This window comes from Schistocerca cancellata, chromosome 5 (genome assembly GCF_023864275.1).
Source record: "Schistocerca cancellata isolate TAMUIC-IGC-003103 chromosome 5, iqSchCanc2.1, whole genome shotgun sequence".
Classification (NCBI taxonomy): Eukaryota; Metazoa; Arthropoda; class Insecta; order Orthoptera; family Acrididae; genus Schistocerca; species Schistocerca cancellata.
The window spans coordinates 339,364,720-339,390,712 of NC_064630.1; the positions used below are offsets into that span (position 1 = coordinate 339,364,720).

Genomic DNA, 25,993 nt, shown 5'->3' on the forward strand with positions numbered 1-25,993 from the left:
GAGGTATACAACGGGGATACACATATTCCAAGAGTGAGGATACACCTACCCCCAGAGGGACGTGTAAACATCTCATAGAGTACGCCAAAGTTTACATGTTACTTTAATTACATACTAAACAGACTTATTCATCTAGTCATCATTTACAACTGATTACTACATCGCTGCAGATTAAGTTGTGTTGGATGCAATTAACCTCGGACTAATTAAACTGATGTATCGTTCGAATACAAACTCGAGCGTAAAACGTAAAAGTTCCCTTATCCGTTTATGGAGCAAAGAGAAAAATTGCAAAATTTAAGCGACTGTTTGCACTTCGTATATTGAAAAGGTGTGACGATCTCCATAAATGGAAACTCATTGGAATGTAAACCTCAAATACTTATTTAACCATTTATTTGTGTGAAAGGTAAACATATTGTGCAGAAAATTACGTCACCGGCTAAAAACGTACAAAACACACTCAGGCAAACAAACGTGTTTACAGTTCACAGCCTACTAAAAGTAGCAAGTATAGTATTTCACATGTATGAAGAAATACCATTCAGTCATTGGTACTTCAGTTTCAGGTATCTCTAGACAACACTGTAACAAGTCTGTAACCAAATTCGCACCCCTCTGCACCGCTAGGAGCGACAATTGGACTCCACTGACCCAATTAGCAAGAACAGTTGATCGTTTTGGTTTTAAATTATTGTTGACTGCACTTTGTTGTCGTTTTGGGAATTTTAAATCATTATCTTGTTTCTTCGCTCTTATTGTCGTTCCCACACCGGCTTTTTATTTAGTATCAGTAACTTACAGTTAAGATTTTCGTCCTTGCTTGTGAATACTGCGTTTACTTAATATTGAACTTCGTGACTGGATCAAAATGTCAAAACGTTCAGTTGCGCGGTAATGTGACAAATTGTACGACTACATGAAATGTGATTTTGGAGATAAATTAACCGCAACATACATTATACAGTACCTGGAAGGATGATTCCTATTCTGAAACTATATTAAAGAAATTCGAAGAAAATTGATTAACGATGACAAATATTTCTCGCGAAAAAATGCAGGGTGTATCAAAAAGAATCATCCGATTTTCCACGTCTATATTTTTGAAACTAACAAACATATACCATGAATTTTGTTTTTGGACGAACGGGAAACTCAAAAAGTTTTTTTTTTGTACCTTTTCGTAGGTGTTCAATATGCCCCCTTGAGATTCATGGCGTATGTCGATGTGGTGTTCAAATTGTTCCCACACTGCTGCGAGCATGTCTTGAGTTACAGCTTCCATAGCTGCTGTTATGCGATGTCAGTTCATTCATTGTTGATGGTAAGAGAGGCACGTAATCTGAGTGTTTTATAAACACCCACAAGAAATAATCACATACAGTCAGGCCCGGTGACCATGGAGGCCAGTGATGTAAGGCTGAATCATTTTGTCCACTGCGGCAGATCCATCGTTCAGTAATCCTTTGATTTAAAAATTCCCGCACTTCCAGACGCTAGAGTGGCGGTGCTCCATCGTGTTGGTAAATGAAGTCGTTCGAGTCAGTCTCCAACTGTGGGAAAAAAAGTTCTCAAACATTTTAAGATAAGTGCTTCCTGTAACAGTGTTCTCGGCGAAGAAAAATGGACCACACACCAATTCCCATGGAACTGCACAATATACATTAAATTTTGGAGAGTCTCTCTTATGTTGTACAGCTTCGTGTGGTAGTTCCGTACCCCATATTTTCACATTATGACGGTTTGCCTTCCCATTTAAATGGAATATTGCCTCGTCACTAAACACTAATCGTGGAAGAAAACTGTCATCCTTCATCTTGCCGAGAACTAAATTACAGAACCCCACATATTGTTATTTGTCGCCTTCAGGGAGAACTTGCAGTAGCTGAATTTTGTGTGGTTTCATATGTAAACGCCGACACAAGGCACGCAAGACGGGCATCAGGGGGCATGCTGAGCTGTCGAGCTGCACGGCGAACGGATTTCTACGGACTCGTGGAACTATGGCGGATACTAGAACTGAAGTGGGCGCACACTGCTGCTACCTAGCGAGAATCATGTAAAGCTCGAGAGTTTGCTCGTTCCAGCAGTATGTCGTCCACGCATATATCTCAAATACATAATAGTTATAAAATTTTTTTATCGGAAGATTCTTTTTGATACACCCTGTATTTCTGATAACTGGCAGTATGTACTAGGAAAGCAAGGGATTAAGTCATCAAACAATTAAACACTATTGTATCCTATACGCTGCCTGTTAACGTCACCTCAGCATTTACCGAAAGAGAATTATTGGTGGTGGTTTCAAACCAGTTAGTAGAGAGAGACAAAGCGTTAATAAATATAAATAAAAAAGTGATTATTCATTTTTTGAAATATGAATTTGCAGTCTAGCACCATCAATTTTTGAGTGAAACCACTCAAACCCGGAGAATGAGTGAAAAACATTATCATCATTGATCTGGCCGTAGAGATTAGTATCATGAAGGTTTTTCATTTGACTGAAAAAATCGAGTATTATCCATTCGAGCAAAATAGCATTAACGAGAAGACAGTAAATGATGTTTTCGTAAGAGCTACTCACTAATTTCCATAAAGGGGCTATATGTAAACTTTGAATAAACACAGTTTATTCATGTTTGTACTGTCAAAAATCCCACGACCAATCAATATAGTGCACCAATATAAAATAATTCTAAGTTCATGGGTATCCATATTGATGAAACATTAAACTGAAACGACCATACAGTAGACCTGCTAAAACGTTTAGTATGTGCTACTTGTTTGCCTTAAGAATGAGTGTCAACCGTGAGGACACGAAAGTCAATAAATTAACATACATAGTTTCATTCATTGGTGTCTTATGGAATGATATTCTGGAGTGACTTCCTACTTCGGTAATAAGCATTGATTACACGCTTACATACATCTTGCCGGAATCTGTTTAAGCGTTTGGGAATATTAACCAAAAACTGCGAATATATTTATTCACTGACGAAATCTGTTGTCAACAGTCCGTCGAAGTGAAAATTCATCTTCCTCACGATGAGCCATAAATGAGTAAATGAGCAACAATGTTTCAAAAACCGCTTGCAGCTATGTGCAACCCAAGAACCGTTGTTAATTTTTCCTACCGGATTTATTTTTCAGAAAATGTAGGGAAAAAAGTTCACCATTTAACGAGAAACTTAAGAACAATAAGGTCTAGACATGTTATTCTACCACACAAGCATTACATACCGTAGCATAATGTTGATTCGTATCAGTGAGGGCTGGATAGATACGGAAGAAAACTCATGACATCGCGGAGTACGAGGAGTCGTATCAAAATCTGTGAACCACACGTTGCCGACAGTGCTAGAGCGTGCAGTCTCGTGCCGCTAATAAAGATTAAATTGTAAAAGGATAGAGCGGCCTATGACTTAAGGAAAAATGTTTACGACAGCATACGTTGTGCAGTCTTACCCACTTTGCTAGTCTATGCAGGCACACTAGTACACTCGAAAGTTCCCTTCATATTTCTCGATTTTATGAAATTCAGGAAGTGCTTACCCACAATCCGTGTTGTCTGCGGTGGGGAGGGGGGGATCTGACGTTAGTTTTGGGGTGAATGACTAAATACCTTCGAGAGTACGGCAGATGCCTCTAGATACACTTACTATTAGTCAGTATCAGCTATAAGTTCCGGTTTTCTTCACGTTAATTCTGAATTGAAACGTCTGTCTTTATGGCATGTCAGGATGAGAGAGTTGAGTTAGCGAAGATTGTTTTTCCTAGGGAAAAAAGGGGGGCGGGTTCAGCTGCCCTCTCTACGCCTCTCTAGGTATGTATGCCCTTTGCATTCAGTTTCGTTATCCTTATCCTTATTGACACAGGAACACGAGGGTAATCCCAAAAGTAAGGTCTCCTATTTTTTCATAAGCACATAGACCTGTTTATTTCTACAGTGGTTTACATCAGTTTACGGCCTGAACATTTAGCTATTTTTCCACATAATCACCATTTCTGTCTATGCTTTTTTTTAGCCACTGTGGCAGTTTTTGTATGCGCATGTCATACCAGCTCACCGCCATGCTGTTCAGAAAGTTATGAACTGGCGTGATTGCTGCCTGGTCTCAGGTGTAAAGTGGTATGCCCAAGTTTCGTCACCCGTGACAATTGAGTCCAAAAATTTGTCCTGTTCGGCTGCAAGGCGGTGAAGAAATGCGTGGGAAGCATCAACTCGTTGCCGCATGTGGTCCTCAGTCAGCATGCGTGGCACCCATCTTGCGCACACCCTCCGGTAGTTCAGTGTTTCCGTTAAAATTCTGTGAGCGGTGCTTCGGAAAACCTCAGGAACCAACGTGCAGAGATCATCCAGAGTGATCCGCCGATCTTCACGCATGCTTTGCTCAACCTTCAACACTGTCTCCTCAGAAATTGATGGTCTCCCGCTCTTTTGTTCGTCGTGAATTTCGGTCCGACCAACTACAAACTCTCTACACCACTTACGAATATTTTTACATACATGCACGACTCACCATACACTTCCGTGAATTGGCGATGGATTTCAATGGACGCAGTGCCCTTTGCGGTCAAAAACCGAATAACTGCGCGCAATTCGCGCTTGGCGGTAACATCCAACGGGAGGCCCATTCTCAACAGCTGCCAAGCCAAGACTGAGCGCCTCAGCGCTGCGTGCGCATGTGGACACACAGCGCGTGAAGCACTCTTCATAACAGTGTGACCAACTGCCACACAAACAGAGTTCTGTACTTATAAAAAAATAGGAGACCTTACGTTTGGGATTACCCTCGTATGTAATGTGTGAAACAATACAGAACTTATCTTTGTCATTTACGCGTCACCACTCACCTTACATATGACTGCAATGTTTTGTTCAATTCACATGTTCCACATCATCACTTTTAAGATGAATACAAATGCGGAACATGGAACTAACTAATTAACTAAATCTAACTACACGACATTTCAAAGCAGGATTGCACAATGTCCGACTATCAGATTAACTAACGGTAGCGTTCTCGCTTCCCGCGCCCGGGTTCCCAGGTTCGATTCCCGGCGGGGTCAGGGATTTTCTCTGCCTCGTGATGACTGGGTGTAGTGTGATGTCCTTAGGTTAGTTAGGTTTAAGTAGTTCTAAGTTCTAGGGGACTGATGACCATAGATGTTAAGTCCCTTAGTGCTCAGAGCCATTTGAACCATAGATTAAGTAAAGCAACAAGTTGAAAGGCAAGAACAATCTCGGTATCCGTGGGCATCAGAGTTTATCGACACAAAGTGAAAGTAGGTACGCATTCATTGAAAGTTATAAATAATCGCAACAAGGCACAGACACTTCCTTACTTTAATCTTAAGTTGACCACGGTTGTATGGTAATAGCTTGCTGGCCACAGTTGTGGATTTCGGCTTCAGTTGGTGTGCCCATAAGCTCAGCCTGCAGGAGAAAGCCTTGGAGGTGACTAAAAGTAGATGGGAGTGGTCTGTTAAGCAGTACAGACTTCCTCAGAAATTTTATAACTGAAGTGGTCCTACTGGAAAAGGAACATATTAATGGAATGCTGAGGAAGAAAGTTTGATAAATTGGAAATATACTGCGAAAGAATACGTTTGACAATGCATATATCAAAAGTAAACTTCTGGACAATATAAGCGTAACACATGGAAGGACTACACTTGACCAGATGTATTCACTGGAAGAGAGATCCGGAGATAGTGAAGGTCACAGAAAAATTCGATCACAAGCTGTATAGAAGTAGATCGTGACAAAATATGCAGCATTCGGTCTTGTTTTATCTTCTTGAAAGCCAACATAATCGAGACCTCGAAGATAACTATGTGATCAAAAGTATCTGAACACCTGGCTGAAAATGACTTACAAGTTCGTGGTGCCCTCCATCGGTAATGCTGGAATTTAATATGGTGTTGGTCCACCTTTAGCCTTGATGACAGCTTCCACTCTCGCAGGCATACGTTCAGTCAGGTGCTGGAAGGTTTCTTTGGGAATGGCAACCCATTCTTCATGGAGTGCTGCACTTAGGAGAGGTATCGATGTCAGTCGGTGAGGCCTGGCACGAAGTCGACGTTCCAAAACGTCCCAAAGGTGTTCTATTGGATTCAGGTCAGGACCTGTGCAGGCCAGTCCATTACAGAGATGTTATTGTCGTGTAACCACTCCGCCACAGGCTGTGCATTGTGATCAGGTGCTTGATCATGATGAAAGATGCAGTCACCATCCCCGAATTGCTCGTCAACAGTGGGAAGCAAAGAGGTGCTTAAAACACCAATTTGGACCTGTACTGTAGAACCACACCATAACACCACCCCCTCCGAATTTCACTGTTGGCACTACACACGCTGGAAGTTGACGTTCACTGGGCATTCACCGTACCCACACCCTGCCATCGGATCGCCACATTGTATACCGTCATTCGTCACTCCACACAACGTTTTTCCACTGGTCAATCGTCCTATGTCTACGCTCCTTACACCAAGCGAGGCGTCGTTTGGCATTTTCCGGCGTGATGTGTGGCTTATGAGGAGCCACTCTACCATGAAATCAAAGTTTTCTCACCTACCGCCTAACTGCCATAATACTTGCAATGGATGCTGATACAGTTTGGAATTCCTCTGTGATGGTCTGGATAGATGTCTACCTATTACACATTACGACCCTCTTCAACTGTCGGCAGTCTCTGTCGGGCAAGAGACGAGATCGGCCTATATGCTTTTGTGCTGTACGTGTCCCTTCACGTTTCCACTTGACTATCACATCGGAAACAGTGGACCTAGGGATGTTTAGGAGTGTGGAAATCTCGCGTATAGACAGACATATGACACAAGTGACACACAATCACTCGACCACAATGAAAGTCCGTGAGTTCTGAGGAGTGCCGTATTCTGCTCTCTCACGATCTCTAATGACTACTGAGGTCGCTGATATGGAGTACCTGGCAGTAGGTGGCAGCACAATACACCTAATATGAAAAACGTATTTTTGGGGGGGTGTCTGGATACTTTTAATCACAGAGTGTAGGACATAGCCTCCAGCCTTCACATGTCCGAAAATTTAGTCTGCTGTCCAAATTACCGGCTACAGGTAGTGCAGTGCTGTAATCAGGCCATGTCCTACATGAGCGACAGAAGCGAGCGACTTCTGGATACGCGACACACCATCGACAAGCAGCAACATTGGGCGAAAACCGTGGGTGTCCTGTGTGCGAGTGACCATGTTATGCTACAAGATGGCTACTTAGATCCAACCAGCTGTTTCTATAAAACGGCGTCCTTAACCTGTAGTATACTGTAGCTGGAGAGTAAGGCTACAGAATTAGATTTATTTAAAATAAAGCGAAAAGGAATGCTGTGCATGAAATATACAAAGGGAGGTATCTCCATGGAGAATTTCATAAGATCACCGGACAAGTTCTTCGAATACACGTGAATGAGCAGAGGAGCATTCGACTATCACATCAATAAAATACGAATGTTTTTTTTGCGTGCTCAAGAACAGCCAGTAAATGCGAAGGAATGACTATTACATGACAAACTACGCTAAATACAAACATAAGCACACAGATTGATATTGTTGAACAATAGGTGGCTATGGCAAGGGGTAGAGCATACAGTTCATAGTTAAATGTGAGGATAAGGTCCTGGGTTTTATTCCCGCCCGTTCTTATATTTTTTCTGGCTCAGTTACAATGATGTATACTAAGTTTTATGTATACTGCTTACACTGCATCGCTAAGTATATTTTTAAGGTCTTGCCAAAGAACCTGATATTCACACCTATCTCAATAAATCACACACATTTAATTCCTAATAAATTACAATGAACCATGAAATACAGATATTTAATGTTGCGAACGTAATTCATCAGTAGTCAACGTTAAGGCCAAGCGTTTCAATTACTCTAAATAGTCTGTAAAAGTAAAGCTTACAAAATTTTTGAAAAGAAAGTCAAGTGTTTTGCGTAATGATTTGTCTAAAAGTACGAAATAAGAAGTATTAGGGAAACGTTTGGTGCACCTCATTTTCTGTTCATGATTTCGAGCATCATTCAGAGGCACGTACAATGTTTCTCTGATCTACTTATTTCTTTTACACAAATCATTTAATAAAATATTAGACCGATTTCTTCCATTTTTGAATTTCAAGCTTTATTCAGAAAACATGATCTTACTGATTCCTCGTTTGCCTTCCTAATGTACTTGATTCGAAGGAAGCCTTTTTGACATTTAAATACCGCACCAGTGTATCTTTTTATGTGCAAAATATCTAGGTCCTGAACAGATGACATTTTTGACCCTTCATTAAAGCAACTTTTCGCGAAATATTTCAATTTTTCCTCAGCTTATTAATTAAGTTTTCGTTCATTGCCCTGATTACCTTCAAGCAGTTAAATATTTTCATGTCAAGCTAGACCCTACTCTGGTCACTTTGATACCCCGTTTACCTGTTTCTCTCCCTTTGTTTGGCTGTGAAAATTTGGACAAAACCTCATGGTGTAAGTTATAGGGAATCTTGTTTTCACTCTGCTCACGCGTTTACAAAAACGTATCGAGTGTTAATCATATGATAAAATAGTCCTTTCTGCGTGCTGTCATTTCCAAAGTTCGTCGTTTCGAGTTCTTGAGCCTTTTATGAGATACGACGATTTTTACGACCACTTGATTCCCGAAGCGCAGGAAAGATTCGGACGAGACGGGAGCTACCCGTCCGCGGATATAACAACCAATATCTCAAGAATGAAAAAAGAGATATCTTTCCGGCCTCAACCTTAAATACAATTTAGATATATTTGTTACATTTCATACGCAATAATGTATGACCTTAAATGAACTATACGGAAAGTCTACACAACGTGATTTCACCTCTGCAAATTCTTAAAAATTTCGTGCAGCCATGTACTCAATTTCGTGCAGCACAGTGATTATGACGAATAACGAAAATAAATTCTGACCTTTATCATTTATGGATATAGATATAGGTTGCGGAAGAATCAAATTTTTTCACCGAATAGTTTTCTCAAAATCAGATGTTAAGTAATTCATTGCTGCCGTCGCGTCCGCTCCACTGCTTTGCCAAGAAGACACGTGGCTGTCGCTCTGTGTCGCGCGTGCTGCAGCGACAAGATTCACACACATTTGAATTCAAACGTCGCCAGTTGTAGCGGGAGACAGACAGCGGCACAGATGTCGCTCACGTACGACACTTCCGTAACTACACCTGCGGTTGTGTTTTGTCGCCTGAAGCTGTCGCGCACTGTCTCTCGCTTCTGTCGCTCATGTACGACACGGCCTAAGGGTTTGGGGATGACAACCAAAGGGGTCCTGCTATGAAATGAAACGACACCGCAGACCATCACTTTTGGTTGTTGGGCCATACGACGGGTTTTGAATAGAGTCAACCAGTAGATGGTGGTCTGTGAAAAAAATCAGAGGATGTCGTTTGATGGCTTGGCGGAAGTAACATACTGCGTCGTAGATTGCTAGTAGCTTCAGTCATACACTGACCACTTGCGCTGTGAAGTCGAGAGCTTGCTATTGAACACCCACCACCTCTTGTTGCAGGACGACGCCAACAGCAGAATCAGTGACGTCAGCCATTATGATGAGCTGGGAGTCAGGTAGGGGGTGCACCAAAGTAATGGCTCAGATGAGGCAGTCTGTAATGCATTCGAAAGCTTACTGCGTTTCTGACATCGACATGAGTTTGCATTTGTTGGTGGCATTTTTGCCAGTGAGGTCTTGAAAGAATGGCGCCTGAAGGGCAGCTGGCTGCGGAAGGTGCCTTCAACAAAAATTTATCATGCCTAAAAACCGACATAGTTCTTGGTAGTTCTGCAGTGGCAAAAGTTGCTGGATGGTCTCTGCACGATGTGGTGTAGAGCAAATGCGAGTCATTTATTACATGACCAAGGAAAGTGACTTGCTTTTGTTAAAGATGCCATTTCCTTTCTCTGATCATAATTCCGCTCTCAGAGAGCATGTCGAGAATTTGTTTAAGATGCGAGTTATGGGAGTCATCGTCCAGTAAGAAAATTAGGACAAATCGAAATAGGCATAACAGAACGGAAACTTGAATAGTACGCTACCAATAAAGCACTTCCGTGTTTCACCAGCGTTCTTAAGCCCATATGACATAAACATAAAGAGGCCAAAACGTGTAATAAGTACAGTTCTAAGAATATTGCTTGGACACATAGAGATTTGCACATATGCTGTCTTGCAGTCAGTGACACTGAACACAGAGTTGCCTGAAATCCGGGATGTTCAGAGCTGGGTAACTGTCTGCTATACTGCGAACATTGAAAACTCTGTAATCACCCTACTATTTGATAGATCCATCTTTATCTTTTTTGAAAACCAATTAGATGGGTTAAACCCAGGAAATAAGATACCAGCTTGAAGGAGTTCGCTTACCACGGCCTTAGCAAACTAGAGTAAATCTACTGGTAGTCTACACAGTCTGTGACACACGAGGGGACTTGGTACAGTGATGGTTTTATTAACCACTCCATTCTTAATGCGGCGCAGCACAAATTTGTCTTTCGGGGAAGGACTCGGAGACGGGTTACGGGGTAGACAAGTAGAAAGTGCAGTACTGACCTTTGCATTTATAGATGGAGATGGTGCTGTGGGTGTGTCCACAGAGGACAGAAGGGATTCGTGGACAGCAGAGTGTGGGATCAGCAGAGGCAGGCAAAATAGCTTATTGAATTGTTGCTGTGCTGCTTGAAATTTCTTCTTGATGTAAAGAATTCTGTGTCTGAGACAACTTTGTCATGTTGCAAGTGGAAGTTCGTAATGCACCTGTTGAAGTAGAGCTGTTGTACTCGTATATGATAAATGATGTGGAGGCAGTTCTGAAAGAAACGATGGACATCGAGCATTCCCTGAGTGACGGAAACTGCTGCGTAAAATAGGCCGCATTGTTGTCCTGAGCCGCTAAGGGGCTGTTGTCAGCCACACCTGTGGAAAAATGGACCACTAGCCATGTGAAACAACACACTGCCAAACAAGTCGGGAACCAGACAGAAATGACAGGGGAAGTCTGTGCCAAGTACTGGTTCACCTACATCTGCAGCTACAAATGTCCAGTTGAAAACATAGCCAAAACTGAAGTCCAGATTGTGGATCTGAAACCCCTGAATTTGGATTATCGAGTTGTTTGCTGCACGAAGGTGGATGGGTAGGCTGGCTGGCATCAGATATGACAAAGAAGGCAGTCACTGGCCACTGATGCAGTCAAATACAAAGTCTATTGTCATGACAGGAAAGAGGTGGTTGAGGGGTCTAAATGACTTAGATAACCTGCACAGTTCTCTGTGCCTGGTGAGAGCTGTGCATTGAGTTTGGGAAGTCACATGTTGGATGACAGTTGTGAGCAGATACAACAAAGTGTTTGAAGTACAAGCAAAAGTGACTCTGCACGGGCATTGTTGCAGCATAGTTGATGGGGTTCTTCACAGGCACGAGTGCAATGTTGTAGATGGGTGAACAGCAGTTTGTTGTGTTGGTGCGAAAGTCATCTCTCTGGCCAGATGTAGTGATGTCAGGGTCGTTGGAGGGTGGGTGAAGTTGGCTTGGATTGTGGTAGATGGAAGTTAGATGGGCTCCCACTGTGGTTGCAAGTCCGTTCGACACCGTTCTTGTTAGCATTGTTAATACATTGTCGATGTTTAATGATGGAAAATATTCCATCCACACCTTTGAGTCATTCATCTACTGGCTCGTGAATGACCATGGCTAGTTGCATTTGTGGGAGCTGTTTGATGACACATAATGTCCATAGTGTATGATCAGGCATGAAATGTAAATCAGCTTTAGTGCATGACTGACGCCAGCTGTGACAGAGTCCCATATTTTAGCTCTTAGTAACTGTGTAACTGTTACTGTAGGGAGTGGGTATGGTGATGAAGGAGTGCCGTTTTTATTGGCTGGCTCTGAGCACTATGGGACTTAACATCTGTGGTCATTAGTCCCCTAGAACTTAGAACTACTTAAGCCTAACTAACCTAAGGACATCACACACATCCATGCCCGAGGCAGGATTCGAACCTGCGACCGTAGCGGTCACGCGGTTCCAGACTGAAGCGCCTAGAACCGCCGTTTTTATTGTCAGTGTTTTTGGAAGAGGATGATGTCACTGATCATATCCTCATGTTCAGCCATGTGACTGAGCAGCGTCACGAAATTTCAGGTATCGCTGATTACGTCACACTTTGCAAAAATGCTGTCCATAATGGAAAACCAAAGGATTGATTGATCTGGGCGAAAAGGTAGCAGCTTAAGATAAGTCCCTGGTTCAGTGGATTGACTCAGAGACATCCGTAGAGGAAGAGCAGCTGTGCAGTTAGGCTCCTACACGGTGTGACTTCATACACAGTAGGTGAATTTGAAGAAAATGCAGCTGGATGAATATGACCCGAAATGAATGAACTTATATATGCAGTGCGGATGACGGCTACAGTCCAAATCTAACTTGTTGGATCAGTGTGGGTTGGAGGTATCTCGGCTTGCGAGTGAAATTGAGTCCACTTCAAAATCTCAGGTTGCCTAACGCACTCCGTAGTTCAGCACAATTGTTCATTTTTTGGAGAACTATCGTGAAGAGTGTCACTTTCACTTTTGATAACTTCAGGTGCATGAAGGATGTTGTCCATTGCTGCTGGTACCCTAGCATGAGAACTGCTGTCAGGAAGCGTGAATTGCACAGTAAAATTGGGTTACCGTGGCAGCATTGTAATCACACAATAACAGTAAAAGTTCTGAAATAAACACGAACATGGTCATCATAGGTTACCAGTGTATGTGGATAATGCTATGCTGTGTGGATATTATACAGGAGATGTACTAACACTACACAAGTCCAATAGAGCACACTTTTTATGTAGCATAAGCAAGATAGATACCATCGCACACACAGAAACCATTAATCAAAATAAGTGTCAAAGATCATGCACGTGGTAGCAATGTTCTTTGTGGTCGCGAAGTCCCCACAAAGTATAATTTTGTCGTGGCTAAACAGAAATCTTAATAAATTGGTCTTTCCTGGCAATGGATTGGAGAAATTTCACAACTGACAGGAGAGTATATTTTTTTTTTTACCAGGCCTGTCAGAAACAAGTAAACAAACATAAGTTATTTTTATCACTAATTTTACTGCCATCATCTTAGTGTTTGTTTGTTTTAATTTTTTGGCAAGCCATGATTAAAAGTCATATTCCCTTCAGCACAAAGATTCTGCAGCTCAGATTACGAGCGTCACTAGGGAGAAGAACAAATCACGGATTCGACCATTAATTTCCTCTATGACAAGTAGTGCAATGGAGAGTTTTAATATAGACTTGGTTCAAATGACTCTGAGCACTACGGGACTTAACTTCTGAGGTCATCAGTCCCCTAGAACTTAGAACTACTTAAACCTAACTAACCTAAGGACATCACACACATCCATGCCCGAGGCAGGATTCGAACCTGCGACTGTAGTAGTCGCGCGGTTCCAGACTGTAGCGCCTAGAACCGCTCGGCCACTCAGGCCGGCAATATAGACTTGTGTGATGTTTTAGTGTGGGCTAATGCCCCATTGACTGCTCTAATTATCCTGTTGTTGGAGACTGATGCTCGTATGTTAAAAACGGGAGCAACACTGAAATAATTTTATCCCAGTATCATCCATTACAACTACCTTGCCCATGATTAACACCATCTAGCAGAGGAAATCAGAAATAATTTTCCTGTGGTTAACAGTAACATTCCCTATGTTAAGAAAGTATTTCTCAGAGCTCCTATCCACATTCAATCCTATAATGAAACAGCTAAAAACATTCTCCTCCCCAAGTCATTGAGATAGTAGACCCATTCGATTCTACTGGATCAGCTTTTACTGAAAAAGCGAAGACAGCGTTAAGAATAACAAGAATGTTGCATTGGCTTTTTAAAGAGATCGGTTCCAGCATCCACCTTTTGCAATTCAACACCTATAGCCAGAAGCGGTGGCAGGGAGGGGGGGGGGGCTATGGGGACTATAGCCCCCCTCCCCCAAATGGAGTAACATATTACACTGGATAAAATGGCTTCAGAAATCAGCGAATATATTACTTCAATAGATTCACTCATTTTTTTATCATTATGTAGCAATATAGGTTGCAATGTATTTCAAATACATTTTGCCAAAAGAATTAGAGTGGCAAATAGCTTACTATCTAAACCAATAAATATCATTTAACTTAAAATGGGAGTCTTATTATTTATTAATATACATTGGATGTGTATTAATGTGCGAGTAACACAATAATCAAGAAACCTAAATATGCCGGGTATGCCTACCAACACTTATAGCTGACACCAGACAAAAGCTTCGAAATCGCTGGACATCAGGGTCAAATCGTATTATTTTCGCAGGCACACACAGTCTGTAGACACGTTTTTACTGTGAACCCCAAAACAGTTACCAAAAACTGCTTTAAGCAACACCAAATTTGATCAGTCCGCCGGTGGAGGACCCCAACTCTCCTTTTGTTAAGCGATATTCCATTCACCCAACCCTCCCACCCCCCACCCCCTCCATTAGCCCCGCCCCCTCCTTGACCGACTTCTAGAATCAACCCTGCCTATAGCCCACATATCTACCACTGAAAGATGCTGTAGACATGAAACACCATGATGCAGATGTATCTGGAGGAAATACCTGGCTCAATAGGTGCAGCGTGTATCACTAAATTAAGGAACATTCTTCTGAGAAATCCTGGATATGAAGAAAGTGTCTGCTGTTATTCAGGGGGAGAACTCCAAAGGTGGATTGTATTGGGGACCAAAACCAATTGTCTTGATGAAATATGTACCATGACCTGTTGTGCTGTATAGAACACAATCTAAAAAATGTACTGAGAGATAATAGAAAATGTTTCACTCTCAAAAGCTTACAAATGTGCTTAATTGCATACTGCAAAACCAAAATGTAATTTAACATTCCTTGTCAGTTATAACGTTTGTTCAAGGATTGTGGTCGCAAACAAATACACACCTCAAGCATGTGTTTTATGCGAGTAACACATGAGAAGAATTTTTCAGTGAAAGACTTTTCATTCAAAATTATAAAAAGAGAAAATTATTGTAGCAGTGGTAAATATTTCAATTGTTGATGCGCTTTTTAGTATCATGTTAGAATAGTTAGTTGTTTATTTTCTTCAAAGAATTGGAATTGCTGTGTCAAAATTACAATAAAATTTTCCATGTTAACATTGATGTTCATTGTATTTTTCATTCAGAGACTCCTAAATGGCTAAAATGGTTTGTTTAAACCTACAAACAGCTATTCCAAGGAAACAAAAGGGCTAAAATCCATTTTATAAAAATCTAAATATCTGGGCCTTATTTATAAGCAATAAGCCAGGTGGGAATGCGCAGTTGATTTATAGATTAGATTAGATTAGATTTACTTTCATTCCAATTGATCCGTAGTGAGGAGGTCCTCCAGGATGTGGAACATGTCAGAAAAACAACAATACATGACAAATATTTACAACTAAAACAAATAAGCTAATGTACCTTCCACAGGTCCCAAGTGGAATGATCGTCATTTTTTAATGAACACTAAGAGTCATTTTACAAATACTAATGCACTGAATTTAAAATAAAAAAGTGTTTTATTTATTTATAAGGTAATAAACATGTAATACAACTACTGTAATACTTATTTACAATGAACACATCACTGCACTGAAATGATGCAAAGTTAGATTATACTTACACACACACAACACACACACACACACACACACAAATTTTCAGTGAACACATTACTGCACTGAAATTGTGCAGAAGTTATGTTGTACTTATATACAAATCAGTTGGTTTTACTAAGAAATTCATCAATGGAGTAGAAGGAGTTGGCCACCAATAAATCCTTTAGGCTTCTCTTAAACTGAATTTCATTGGTTGTTAAGCTTTTTATGGCTGCTGGCAAGTTATTGAAAATGTGTGTTCCTGAATAATACACACCTTTTTGTACAAGACTAAGTGACTTTAAATCCTTGTAAAGATTATTCTTATTTCTAGTATTGATTCCATGAATTGAGCTGTTGGTTTGAAAAAGTGATATATTTTTAATGACAAATTTCATTAAGGAATAAATATATTGGGAAGCTGTAGTTAGTATCCCTAGTTCCCTAAACAGGCTTCTGCAGGATGTTCTTGAGTTCACACCACATATAATTCTTACTGCACGTTTTTGTGCCCGGAAAACTTTAGCTTGGCTTGATGAATTACCCCAAAAAATAATCCCATATGACATTATGGAATGAAAGTAAGCATAGTATGCCAGCTTTTTCATTTTTATATCCCCTATGTCTGACAAAATTCGCATTGCAAACAGAGATTTGTTAAGCCGCTTCAGCAGTGCTGTGGTGTGCTCCTCCCAGTTGAATTTATTATCAAGCTGTAATCCCAAGAATTTAACACTGTCCACTTCTTCTATCTTCTTGTCATTGTATGTTAGACATATACTCTTGGGACACCCCTTACAAGTTCTGAACTGCATGTAGTGTGTTTTTTCAAAGTTTGGTGACAAAGAATTGGCTAGGAACCAGTGATTAATGTCCACAAATATTTTATTGGCTGATCTTTCTAAGACTACACTTGATTTGCTATTTATTGCAATGTTTGTATCATCGGTAAACAAAACAAACTTGGCATCTGGTAATGTTACTGATGAAAGGTCATTGATATACACAAGGAAAAGTAAGGGCCCCAAAATTGAACCTTGTGGGACCCCACATGTAATTAGTTCCCAGTTGGATGATGCCTGATAGCTTGATACATGTCTCTTTCCTAATAACACCCTTTGTTTCCTGCCAGAGATATAAGATTTGAACCATTTTGCAGCATTTCCTGTTACACTATAATATTCTAGTTTACTTAAAAGGATATTGTGATTTACACAGTCAAATACCTTTGACAGATCACAAAATATACCAGTTGCCTGCAGTTTTTTGTCTAATGAATTAAGCACATTTTCACTGTAAGTGAAGATAGCCTTCTCAATATCAGAACCTTTTAGAAATCCAAACTGTGACTTTGACAGTATGTTATTTGAGATAAGATGGTTATAAAGACGACTGTACATTACTTTTTCGAAAATTTTTGAGAATGCTGGCAACAGTGAAATTGGACGGAAATTTGATGCTATTTCTTTATCTCCCTTCTTAAACAGTGGCTTAACTTCAGCATATTTCAGCCATTCAGGAAATATTCCACTGATAAACGACTGGTTACACAGATAGATTAATATGTTACTTAGCTCAGAATTACATTCTTTAATTAACTTTGTTGATATTTCATCATACCCACTAGATGTTTTTGATTTTAAAGATTTTATGATGGACATTATTTCTGTTGGGGTAGTGAGGGTCAAATTCATATTATGGAAGTTACTTGAAATGTCTGGTCTAAGGTAATCCATAGCAGCATCTACCAAACCTGACAACCCCATCTTTTCAGTAACAGTTATAAAATGTTAGTTAAAAAGTTCTGCAACACTATACACATCTGTCACCAATGTATCATTTACTCTTAATGCTATTTGTTCCTCTTCATGTCTGGTTCTACTGGTCTCCTCCTTCAGTATATCCCATATTGTCTTTATTTTGTTTTCTGATATGACTATCTTTTCCTTGTAATATATTTGCTTTGACATCCGTATTACAGTCTTTAATATTTTGCAGTATTTCTTATAATGTGCTATAGCATCAACATTGTAAATGTTTCGGATTGACAGATACAGTTTTCTTTTTGTTTTACAAGATACCCCTATTCCTCGACTAATCCATGGCTTCTTTGTAGACTTTGCTCTAACCTTGGTAAGTTTTGGGGGAAAGCAGTGTTCGAATAAGGTAAGCACTTTATTAGCAAAAATGTTATATTTTTCATTCATGCCATGAGCACTGTAAACATCAGTCCAGTGAATGTCTCTGAGGAGTGTCCTAAAATAATCAATTTTTGGCTTACTGATTACCCTCTTGAGCTCAGATTTAACAGATTTTATATCCTGTTCAGTATTAACATTTAACAGAAGGAACTGCATGTCATGGTCTGAGAGGCCATTGACTATTGGTTTTGTAATATAATTTTGTTCATTTGACTTTTCTATAAAGATATTATCAATGGCTGTTTGTGAGCAAGTGGCTATCCTAGTGGGGAACTTTACTGTGGGAATTAAGTTGAATGATAGTGTTACTAACTCAAATAAGTTCTTATTGGGAGAGTCTTTAAGGAAATCTACATTGAAATCACCAGCAACCACTATTTCTTTGTTTTTGGTTGTTAAATGGGCCAGTACAGCTTCAAGGTGGTTTACAAACAGATTAAAGTTACCTGCAGTGCTCGATATACACTTAATATTATGAAAGATTTTTTGTGAAAATCTAATTCCGTATAGTTTGATCAAATGTTCTTCAGAAGTTCAGGTCAGAGCATTTATAATACTAAAAGTGTTTATAGTGCTGAATATTTTGGACTGTAACAGTAACTACCTTCTTTCCTTCGTTCATTAAGAATTAATTAATTATTTATGTTAGATAGTTTCTATAAAAAAGCTACAAAGTTTTATTCTGTTTCATTTGGTTTCACTTAGTAATTTTGTGAATTGATGTTTACTGAACTTCATCAGTACAAATCTTTCATATTATTCAAGTTATTCTTTACCCCAGGGATTCAAAAATATCAATAAATTCGTACACTAAATTTTAGTAGAGTATATTGCTGCTTGGATTAATATGTTATGTATATGAGGAGCATTCAAAATGTATTGATAATTTTCCTTTTTCTTAAAGGCTCTTCATGTATTCATCAACATCAACTTTGTCCCATTAAAATTAATCCATCTCAAATATAACACACTTGTGCCAGCACTTTTTCCAGTCTTGGAAGTACTTCTGTAACTCAGTTTTCGCTGTGGTGTTCAGCTCCTTCTGTTTTTACATCAATGGTAGCAAAACGACGGCCTTTTCATGGTTGTCTTTAGCCCCAGGAATAGAAAGAAGTCGCAGGGGCCATGTCCATCGAATACGGTGGCTCAGGCAACGTAATGGTTTTGCTTTTTGCCAAAAAATCGTGAACAAGCATTGAGGTGCGAGTGGGAGCATTAGAATGCTGAAATTTCCACTAGTGGTTTTGCCACAGTTTTGCTCGTTTTATTCGAACTGCTTCAAGCAAACGGCACAAACTTCTAGATAGTATCCCTTACTGACTGTATGACGTAAGGCAGGAACTCATAATGCACTATCCCGTTGTAATCGAAGAAAACAGTGGAAAGAAGCTTCACATGTGAATTGGCTCTTCAGGCAGTTTTCATTGGGACAATTGTGCCTAGGTTTCGATGTCATACTTGTGGTTCAAATGGCTCTGAGCACTATGGGACTTAACTTCTGAGGTCATCAGTTCCCTAGAATTTAGAACTACTTAAATCTAACTAACCTAAGGACATCACTGCCCGAGGCAGTATTCGAACCTGCGACCGTAGCGGCCGTGCGGTTCCGGACTGAAGCGCCTAGAACCGCTCGCCACTACGGACGGCGCGTCATACCTGTGTGTCCGTCATACCTCTGTGTCCATGTTTCATCATCTGCTACAACTTCCTTTAGAAGTTGTGACTCATTGCTGACTTCATTCAGCAGTTTCCGAGGGGTGTCTACGTGGTGTCGGTTTTGGCCGAAATCAACAATTTCGGAACAAACTTTGCTGCTACACGTTTCATGCCGAAAATATATTTAAAAAAAATTGCTTTTCCTGAGCCAAAGAGTATGACGACATCACCAGCAATCTCTTTGATGTTGATTTTCCCGATCCATTTCCCTTACGTCTACCACATTTTCGTCAATAATTGGTGTACTAGGGCGCCAAGGGAGTCGTCATCTTCAACGTCTTCTTTGTCTTTTTTGAAATGAGTACACCGCTTGTAAACTCTTGTCTTACAGTAGACTCGCCAAAAGACACAGTCAATATTTCGAAAGCAGTGCTGGACTTTATTACATTTTTCAAGCAAAATTTAATGCAGACTCTTTGAGCCATATTTTTGGAAGTAAAAATTCACAGAGCAGTCGAAAACACGTATAACCTTTTCGATTGTCAACAATTCTGTTAACTAAATACTGGTCGCACAGTTTTAGTTGGCTCCACTCTGATCGGCAGAAGTCAGTTGACTTCGTTCCATTCAGAAATGTTTACGGTTGTTGCCAACAATAAGTACCGTTGTGAATACTGTGTTTATCCGTGTGCGTTGTTGCGTGTAGTGAGTGATATTATTTTCAAAAATGAGCGTCTCGCTATAAACTTTCGTGTCACTTCTGTGACACATTGATTCATTACAACTGGCAGCTCTGGGAAAAGGAGGCGGGACTAGTCTCCGCAACCAACGTGCGACGAGCCGAACACAAGCTCACGTTCCCAGCATCGTCTGCTCAGGGGTCAAGTAAAAATGTGCGATCAGTACTCAGAACAGATAAAAATGCAATCATACATTAGGAAAGGGTGTACCAACAAGACAAAATATTCAAAATCGCATGTATAAATCCCACGAAATTAAAAAAAAAATCGCCGTTACTTTTTGATCACACCTTGTAGTGATGGAATGCATGTGGTGACATTGGAGCTAACTAATTCACAAATTTTCAATGGAAATTTGTTAGCACCGCGTGACGACCGTAACAAGCACAGTAAGCGTACACTGCAAAAATATTCATCCACACAGCACACATGAACACTTAATATGTTGTACGGAGATAAGTTTATGTTCTGGTAGGCAGGTGCACTGACCCTTACAAAAGGTATGAATTTCCGTTTTTAAATTATGTTGTATGTAGATGGTTTGCAGTCTAGAGTCACAGTTTAGGACATCGAGAATTTTCCAAGGTTTTCGTGTCCTAACTTTAGGAGACGAAAAACACGAAAATTTTGGTTTTTGTTTATAACCTTTTTCCTCAGCTTTGTATGACACCATAACAATGGGTGTGAAGTACACACGATACGTTTTTGCTCATCAGTTCACAGATTACAAAGATCATCTGACATGTTAACAAGCTAAACTCCTACCAAGGTTAGCAATATGATTCTTGCCTCTGGGCAGCGATATAGCTCATAGATGCCCCCATAGATGTTCCTAATGATCAGCATTTAACCAAGAACTGTCTTCCTCTAGCCCTCCCCACCTTCAATAGGACGTTCGTTAAATACAGGTATGCAACTATATGGGAAAACATTTTTTTCTATGCAACATATACTTTATAAAAAAATTATTTCATGTGATACGATGTTTTACCAGTTAAATGTATACATAGTGTCGCCAGAGGAATGGCCAATATTTGGGGATGTGATAGGAATGATCATTCAACCCAAAAATATGTAAGGAACATGGGCTCTAAAATGTGTAACATAAGAGCTATGAACACTTGTTAAGTGGAAGAGATGTGTTTCACAGCAGCAAAGATGAGCAAGTACCCATAACTCTTTAAGATATGCACTTTAGAGCCCATGTTTATTGGTCATATTTTTCCATTTTTGGTCCATACTACCACCTCTCAAAATAAGGAAAGCAAAGAACTTGCAGCAGAAGAAATGTGTTACACAGTATCAAAAATGCTCATAGCAAGGACTGGGACTTCCATCAGCTTTATCATTCCTCTAAAATGTCTACTACTACTACTACTACTACGTGATCAGGCCCACTGGATCGCACGCATCTTCAAGTTTCCTCCTCCACTGTACTCTGTCCATTGCTGCTATCCGCCATCTGTTCACATCTATTGACACTTGGTTTAAATCTTCATGGGGTCCTTCCCTCCAACGCTTCTTGGGTCTACCTGGCGGTCTCTTTCCTGTAGGTGTGAAATCCAGGAGCTTCCGAGGCCATCTGTGATCCTCTATCCGGGTCAGGTGGCCGGCCCACTGCATTCGTTAGGCTTTAACAGTTCCTGCTATGTTGGGATGCTGGTACAGTTCCTCAAGCTCTTGGTTGTATCTGATCCTCCATTCCCCTGTATCTGCATCCATAACTGGACTGAAGATCTTCCGAAGCACTTTTCTCTCAAAAACAAGGAGCTTATGGTAGTCCTGTTTCCGGATACTCCATGTCTCACAGCCATATAGAATAACAGGCTGGATCAGAGTTTTGTACAGTTGAATCTTGAACTGTCGGGGATATCTGGACCGAAGTAGATAAATTATCTCCTTAACAGCTCCTGTTGCAGTTACCAGCTCTGCTTCTGTTGTAGATGTGGCATTCATTGCCTGTCTTTGGCTGAACCGGAAGATAGCTCTACCTGCACATCCAGTTTTGTTGCAACCTCTAAGAAGCATATCACTGCAGCAATCTAATATGTCACTGCATAAGTTTGTAGGATATATTGTGCCTATGGCACATGTACCAGCTGCATACTTGAGTGCTCACTTTAGTCTTACAACGTCTTCTGTTGGTGGCAAGTCAAGAGTTTGAGGCAGAAAGCTGACATTGTAAACCAGGTCAGATCTTGTTCCAAGTGTCTGATACACCAGTACTCTAACTGTTTGTTGGTAGGAAAAGCTGCACTTTCTTTCTGCATGTAATGTATCTGGTTCCCTTAAAATTGGTGTTGAGACAGGTTTGCACTCTTGAAAACTGAAATGCTCTTGAATCTTCTTTGCATAGTCTTGCTGACTTAACTTGATTACACACCATCATCAAAGTGTTTTATCTCAAGTCTGAGAAAATATGATGCTGGTTTCACGGTGATCTTGAATCTAGCGTTCAGCTCATCAACAAACTTTCTGGCATCCTGTTGATCTCTGGCCATAACTAAACCATCCCATACATTAAGAGTGACTAAGTTTTTTTTGTCACCTCCTTTTCTGGTATGTAAGCAGGGACCTGCATCACTTGAACAGAAATCTGCTTACAAAAGAAATGCTCCAAAACATTACTTCAACATCTTGGGGCTTGCTTAAGTCCATACAAACTTCAGCGTAATTTGCAGACTCTGTGTTATCATTGTAGCTTTCTAAAAACCATCTTCTAGTTCTCTGTACACGAATGCTGTATAAGTATCAGACTCTATGAGATGCGTCTTCTCAGTTTCAGTAATTCTTAACATTCAACAAATTGTGCTCAGCTTAGTTACTGACAGAAGTTTTCACTGTAATCTACACCATAGCACTGATAAAATCCCTTGATGACAGTATTTTGCAATACTTATCTCAGGATTAGTCTTTACATGGAACACTCATATAGTACAGCTCTTGCTCATTGTAGTAGAGAAGTCAGTTCCCACGTCTGATTCTCTTCTAGTGACTTCATTTCATTTTTCATAGCTTGCTTCCAGTGAGTAACTTGTATATTATTTACATCTTCTTTGTATGAGCCTGGTTCTGTATTTGTTTCATTAATCATCTCTTCAGTCTGATTCTGTGGTTTGTTTCATTAATTTTCTCTTCACTGAGCCTTACATAATCATTTAACCATGAAAGTTTCATAATGTTGAATGATTTCACACTGTCAATGAGACTGGATGAAGAGCTCCTCTTCTCTGGCATTGGCACTGTCCTCTTCAGTCTCTGATTTTTCAGACTCCTCTTTGCTGAAATTTGCTTCATCATCTTCTTGAGCTGCATACTTTTCCTGATTACCTTGCTCAACATCTTGCAAAGTTAATTCGACTTGTGCTTCACAACTTGCACACTTCTTGTACCTGCTGAATATGACTTTGTTTTCTTCTTTCACCCAAATTCTGTAATGCTCATTTTCATCGTAGCCCATGAGATAGTACTTGATAGCTTTCTTATCCATTTTTTGTTTTCTTTAAACTGGGATGTGAGCATATCATGCACAGCTTATTACACATAAATGTTTTATTCTCAGCTTCTTACCTAACAACAACTCAAAAGGACTGATTCCTTCCACAGATGATTTTTTAGTTCAATTTAGAATGTACTCTGATGCTCTTACCAAGCCATCCGCATGACTGCTGGGAAATTAGCTTTTTTTATTTGTAACAATACTAGAGAAAGAAAATGGCTACTCACCATATAGCAGAGATGCTGAGCCGCGATAGGCACAATAAAAAGATTGACACAATCATAGCTTTCGGCCATTAAGGCCTTTGTCAGAGTATAGCGACAAAGGCAAACAGCACTGGGTTAGGGTCGAAAAAAGCCGTCAGGCAAAAATCAAACAATGGAAAGTCTAGGATGGAATGTAACAATACGAGAGAAGGAAAGTTGCTACTCACCGTATAGCAGAGATGCTGAGCCGCAATAGGCACAATAAAAAGATTCACACAATCATAGCTTTCGGCCATTAAGGTGGCTCATCATCTCCGCTATATGATGAGTAACAACTTTCCTCCTCTCGTATTGTTACATTCCATCCTAGATTTTCCATTGTTTGCTTTTTTTATTTGAGCACTTGAAGGTGTTAGCTTTTCAACTATAGTTTGCATCTCATGCTAACTTCCAATATTTTGCTGTGATGTGTAGAGTGCTTCACCCTCTGAGTAACACCTTCTGCATGCATATGACCTTAACTTCCTTGCTGTCAAATCCTCCACCATTGTCACTTAACAGCTCTTTGACTGTATGAGTGGAACACAACCATGTAATGTGAATTTTATCCATAGTGGATGATGTTGGACTTTGTGACTGTTCCTTTATAGGGTGTAGAAAAATTTCCGCTACCAGTCACAACAAAAGATTTTTATTTGTCACACGATCAGTTTTGAGCTTGTGCCCATCCTTATTTATACAGCGATCTCTAGCAATATAAACATGTACATGAATGTATAAACTCCTGAGGATGGGCACAAGCCTGAAACCGGTCGTGTGACAAATAAAAATCTTTTATTGTGACTGGTAGGGGAGATTCCCTTGTCAGTATTGTAAAGAGGCACGTAGCGCAGGCTATTGCGGTTTAACAACCTTCCCGATGAACGTCAGCGCTTCTGCGCTCCCGTCTCTTGTTTCCAGTGCCGTCAGGCATAATTTCCCTTCTTCAGAAAAGTTTTGTTACAAGTCCACAGAGATCAGCTGACATCAGGTCAATTGACTTGGTTGACTTCTCTCCCTCCCTCCCTCCCCTCACCTCTCTCTCTCTCTCTCTCTCTCTCTCTCTCTCTCTCTCTCTCTCTCTCTCTCTCTCTCTCTCTCTCTCTCTCTCTCTCTCCATCTCCATCTCTCTCTCCCTCTAACCAAATGGTGAGTCATGTGCTTTGTTGTGAATAGTTGGCTCACAAAATGCCTTTTCAGAGGGAACACTTATGCCTAATTCCCTTTCTAGCATTCCTTTGACATGTTGTTTATCTTGATATCCCCATCTGTCATGGTACAGCTGCACTAATGAATTCTCTCCAATGGTATTTACTAGAGTAATTTCTTTGGAGAAAGTGGATTGAATGTCTGCCTTGTACTAAGTTCCAAAGGGGCCCCAGTGGTTATCTTGTAGGGTAATGATGGAGATGAGCATTGCAGAATTTGGGTGAAAGAATAAAACAAATTCATTTGCAGCAGAGATGTGATCTTCCATGCAAGGCCTTCGGGTTTTGAATGAAAAGTTAAGTTACCATTGCAGGATGTTGAGCAGCTCAAGGAGGAGGTAAACCAAACTCCAACGAAGAACAGTCTGAAGAACCACAGACTGAAGAGGACAGTGCTTACCACAGAAAAGGAAGTCTTACCCAGGCTCATCAATAGCTGTGAAATTGCTCAACATTAATGGAACCTTCATAGTAATCCAGAAAGTATCTTATTTCTTTTTCCAAGATGTCCAATCCATTTCTCCAGCTAGTTGTTTAATATTCTTTGACTCATCCACTTCCACAGAACTTTGTCTCAGAATTACATGTGTGGCCTAAAAGTTACTTACTAAGTACAAACCTTTTAACCTCAAATTCAGCTGTTTATGTTTCTAACCTCAGCTGGCTGTACTCTACAAAAACCTCAGTTGATGACACTTTAACCTCAAACTC

General features: G+C 40.3%; 1 protein-coding gene across 1 annotated transcript in view; it reads left to right on the forward strand.

The window, feature by feature from the left end:
- The window catches only part of LOC126188932 (cadherin-23-like), a 514,643-nt gene that overhangs the window by 242,947 nt on the left and 245,703 nt on the right, over nucleotides 1-25,993 (forward strand). The gene's annotated exons all lie outside the window — the stretch shown is intronic.